The following is a 5,493-nucleotide window of genomic DNA, read 5'->3' on the forward strand; positions in this document are numbered from 1 at the left end:
CGGTTTGCATGTGACCAGCCGACTTCAAACTCTGCATCACAAGAGAAGGGGAGTTCTAGCTGAGATTGTACGGTGTCTGGTATACAGTGAGTGTGTAATATATAAATGGAGAAAGAAGGAAAACGAGAGAAGAAAGAGGAATGAATGGAAAGTCCCCAGCGGGGCCTGAACGGGGCATCCACAGAGCATCCCCCTCGGTGGGGAACAGATTCGGTTTAAAGTCTACACCTGCGCTGACCTTCTCTCAGATTCACAGACGTAAGGCAGGGACGGGAGAAAGATCAAAGTCTTCACAAATGTCGAAGACAAAGGGGAAATGCGCGAGAAAAAAGGAGAAAATGGAAAACAAGATCAAGAAAAGGCAGGACCAGCCTCCCCCTTCGAATACAGAAGCGAAGCGTACATTGGTTGCCATAGTGACGCCGTGGCCAGAACGGCGCTCGCCCATTGGCTGAGAGGCCAGAGCCAATGAGAAGGCGGGATGTTGGCGGGGTCCCAAGATGGCTGCCGGGCGGATGCTTCCTGGGCGGTGAGTACTGTTTATTGCGGGCTTCGTGTAGGAATGGCTCCGGCTCGGGAGTGATTGTTGCGGGAGAGGTTAGTGGGGTCGAGCGGGAGGTCTGGAGTGGGTGACCTTCCGGCTCGCTGGCTGAGCGGGGCCGTCGGCGGGGTCGGTGGGTTGCCCGCGGAGGGAGAGGGTTTCTGTCCCACCCTGTCACCCCGAAGGGGGTGCGGGCGCTCCCGGCCCAGACCCAGCAAGCTCGGGGTTACAGTTACTGTATCCAGGGAAGCAGCTCGAGTTTGGAGCTGTCAACAGCCTAGAGCGCCTGCACCGGGCTCCGCGGCCTTTAGTCCCGGCTCGGATGGAGGAGGATTCCTCTCGTTTGGGGACTGGCGTTTGCCTCTCTGCCATTTGCTAGAGAATTTGCAGAATTCCGGCTGTGCAGCCAGAGAGGAAAAAGGGGTACGTTTCTAGAGGGGCAAGCCCTTGCAGCCTGAATTTTATAAGTATTCTGACAGCGGCATGGGATTTAAAATGAGCCTTGAATTGTCAGCCTTGCAGTGCAGGGTCTTGGGTCTGGGGAAATGCTTGTCTTTGCTTTTCCAGATCGTGACGTAAATAGATAATCATCCCTGTGTCTTTAAAACATATGCGTACTTGCAATATCCTACGAAATCTTTTCTCTGGCATTGGTAAAATGAAATCTGAAGTCAGGCTTACTGTTCGTTTATACTTAAAGCACTTATTGGCACACCTGCTTCATGAAATTGAACGTTTACATTGATACTGATAGATGCTTGAGAATAGTTCCTTGAAGTAACTAATTCCAAGTCACAGGAATCGATTATTGTATAACATTATTTACCATGATCTCCGCACTGATGGGTGCTAGTTTAATTATTTTGCAAGTAAGACTAGCATCCGATCAGACACGATTCAAATTTCTGTGACTGCTTATTTAAGTTAGAATCAGTGAAATAAGACTTTTGTACGGTGAAAGTGCACTTCTCATTCTGGAATGTTAGAGACTGGAAACATGTATCTATTAAGCTGCTCTTTAGTTCTTTTTTGTTCATGAGCAATGACCTGGTCTTCCAGAAAATAATGACATTATCACTCACATATGATGTGTCTTTGATGTGTGTGATTTAGTATAGTGTCATCCATAGCTTTCTGTACTTTCAAGGTGAGAAGAATGTTATTTTTAGTCATATTTCAGCAAGGGTAGAATTAAAGGCTTTGGGTCATCCTTCAGATCTATCCTCAAATCTTTGCTTTTGAAAATCACTCTGCCCTGGAAAAGATAAAACTTTTACATTGTAACATTTTATTTTTAAGAAGTGAACAAAGTGGAATGAAATCGGTAAGGTGTGTAAGTAGTTCCTGCCTGGAGGGTCATTATGAGCATAAATGGTAAACCAGTGCCTGTCACAGTGTGTGTATGCCTGCTTTGCATGTGCTGTTTCTTCTGCCTCCTTTTGCATTTGAGAGTTTCCTTACCTTCTTCCCTTTTCCCAGAGCATCAGGATTTAACGTGCAGAGTCTGACCAGAACTAGCAATCTGGACTGTGATTGCTAAGTAGACGAGATAAGCCTTTACTGCTGGGGTTTTGAGGTTGAATCAATATTGTGTGAGACCAGACAAGTTGGAGTTACCGTAGCGAGAGTATGATAATTGGGCACTGGGGCACGTGTAACATGAAGGTTCATAATTCACATTCTAAGAACCTCAGAGATCGTCTGACCCAAGCCCTTCATTCTGTACATTAAGAATGGAAACCCAGGGGAGCTCTGGTGGCCTAGTGGTAAGGAGCTGCAACTACAATCCCAGAGGTGCACGGTTCAAATCCACCAGATGCTCTGCCGGGGAAGGAGGGACAATCTCCTCCTGTACCAGTCAGATCTGATTTGATGGTACACTCACACAAAAATAATAAAATAAAAATAAAAAAAAAAAAAGAATGGAAACCCAGAGAAACTTGCTATAGTCATGTTGCTCAGGAATAGAAATCAGTCTTTGGACATTTAAAAGTGTATTTTTTTCAGTCTTTCCACAACCTAATTGTTGATGTTGTGTACTGTAGCATCAGAACCGACCCAGGGCTGACCCTTAGGTGGGTTTTCTTAAGCAGTTAATCACACGGGAGGCGATTGCCCACCCTTCTCCCATCCACAACCTAATACCTATTTTATTACAGTATAATATTTTCATTGATAATATATTTTGAAAAGTTGTGCCTCCTTAGCTGCATTTATTACTTTAAAAAATTATTCGTCTAGGCTCACTGCTATTCAGTCAGTTCCAGTTCAGAGTAGCTCTGTGAGTAGCATGGCCCCATTGTGTTTCTAGGGCTGTGATAGGGAAGCTGACTTTGCTGGTGTGGCTGGTGGAGTCAGACTGCTGACTTTTAGTAAGCAGCTGGTAGCTGTAATGACAGTGCCGCCGGGGCACCTTATTAAAACACAGGCTCCTTACTCCTTAGAAGAGAGGATGGTGTGACTTTGTCTCATGCCTTGGACATGTTATTAGAAGGGAGATCAGTCCCTGGAGAAGAACATCATGCTCAGTAGAGGGTCAGTGATGCAAGTGATGGATTGACATGATGGATTCCAGCATCCTGTGGACTTTGGGGATGGTACAGGACCAGGCACATTTATTTCAGTCTGTTGAATGTGGAATCGCTAGAACGTTCGTAAGAACGGCGTCAGGTCCCTAGCCCCTACCAGTCAGAGTCTCCGATGGGCAGGGAGTGAAGAATATTGCTTCGCTAAATGTAAATCTCCTCACCAAACAGTGGACGATACTGTCTCATGGGAGCAAACATAAAATATGTTGGGCTTTGTGAATATTGAAATAAGCTTAGAAACCTCCATTACTATCTTCATAAAACCTTAGATTAGGAACCGCTGAACTGTGTCATGCTCTCCTTGCTGCATTGCTGGCTGCCCACGTGTGCTAAATAGTGACTATGGTTGGTTTTCAAGGGCAAAGAAAGCCATTCAGACTAGGGCTATACATAAATAAATGTTTTCCCTTCATAGCAAATTGTGTCAGCCCACTACTAAAGATGTGTTCTGCGCAGTGCACACAGAATGCTTTTTGTAGAATAATTGTGGAGCTAAATAAATCTTAACTCCGAAGACGAAAGGGCTATGAGATGCAGGAGAGAGAAATATTTAAAATCATAGAGGAAGAAAAGAGATTCTGAATCCTTTACATCTTCCTTGGGGTCAAAATGATTAAATGAAAAATTATTTGGATTAGAAACTAAAGAATGAAAGCCTGTGGATTAACACGTGAGCTGTCATGTGGTGCTAGCAATAATCTACATTAAAACATTACGTTTCGGTCTATTTCTCTGGCATAACATATTTCTTGGGAACGGCTGGGTGAATATTCACCACATTCAAAGGGTAATTTGGGTATGTCAGCTTTAAAATAAATGGAATGAAAGGCAGGGAGTGAGAGGTATTTTAAAAAAAAAATTGAGCGTGATCCTTCCAAGCATCAAATCAGGGATAGTAAGGAGGCCTTATGGCCTGTCATAAGCCAGTTAGAATCTATACCAGTGACATGTGTGCTGTAAATAGACAGTTTTCAAATGAGCATCCCAACACAAAATTCACCAGGCAGCCCCAGCCTGGTTGGTTGGTTTACCACCATGACTCACATGGACAGTTCAGTGAGGCAGGCTCCAGAGCTGTGGCCACCATGTCCTCAGTTGTTTTGTTATTTTTTAAATTAGAGCAGTATGGCACTTCACTTTACAGAAGTGTAAGAACTGGTTTCAGAAACATATCCTAATTCCATTTTGCTTTATTTTATGAATTAGGAACTGAATTCTTATTTTCATTTTACTGTTGAGTACACACTTAAGTGATTATTGTACCAGGCAGATGTCACACTGAAGACAACCTAATGCTGTATTGTTGAGTGCTAAAGATCGATAACTCTGAGAAAGTTCAACATTTATCTGAAGTAGATAACTGCTTGAGGACTGATGTGGAAGGTATGTCGTCTCTAGGCATCTGAGACTGTTCTCTTGGGTGAAACACATTTGGGCAGCCAGGTACTCAGAGGAGAAACAAAGGTCCACGTGGGCTGATAAACAGCACTGAAGTGTTACCTGAGGGAAATTTGGCTGCTGATAATAAACAGAATACAGCATGTGTGTCTCATCATGAAATTTGAGAGTTGTGCTGTTTTGTATATGTTGTCTCCCATGTCTCAAAGAATTTAACTTACCATGTCAAGAGCAGGAGAGGCAGAGGGAGAGTCAGGAATAGAAAGAATTGCAGCTACTTGGCTCATGAGACCAGAACGACGGCGTGTGCCTAGCTGCCATCACTGAACATTTAAATCAAAGATTATAGAAGAATTTGCTTCAAAGGGTAGAAAATCAGGAGAATTTCCAATTCTCATGTACTCCACACTTCCCTGAAGTCATGACTGTTGGCTGAGCTTCTGAAACTATTACCTTGAGATAATCTTTAGACCTCAAATAAAAAATCCAAACTAACCCATATATCTTAAAATGAGAATAATTTATCTTCAAAATCTCAAACTTCTTGCTGTTGAACAAAAAAAGAGTGCTGACCACATGTTAGACGTGCAGATGCCTTGGTATGAATGGAAGATGCCACAGACGGGAAGCAGTGCTTTCACTTGGAGAACCAGTTATGCTAGGAATCAAAGTCAGAAATTTGTAATTACTGTAAGTTCTGAAATGGAAAATGAGCCCAGAGGTATTTTATGGTAAAATTATATTGGAGCCAGTTACTGACCTTTTCCCTTTAGTCCTCAGAATAGAAGAAATGCTTTTACTAATGGTTACATGAGTCATTTTTCAACATTGGCATATTGTTAGTTTGAAAATTTTCTGTAGACTACTCTCAAACAGTCGGAATAATTATTAGGCCCTAAGATACCATTTAATGTTTTAAAAATTCTCTCTCTACCTTGTCTAAATGTGTGTTTCCCTATTAAAGAG

This window comes from Elephantulus edwardii, unplaced genomic scaffold (assembly GCF_000299155.1).
Source record: "Elephantulus edwardii isolate Elephantulus edwardi_28Jun2011 unplaced genomic scaffold, EleEdw1.0 scaffold00006, whole genome shotgun sequence".
NCBI lineage: Eukaryota > Metazoa > Chordata > Mammalia > Macroscelidea > Macroscelididae > Elephantulus > Elephantulus edwardii.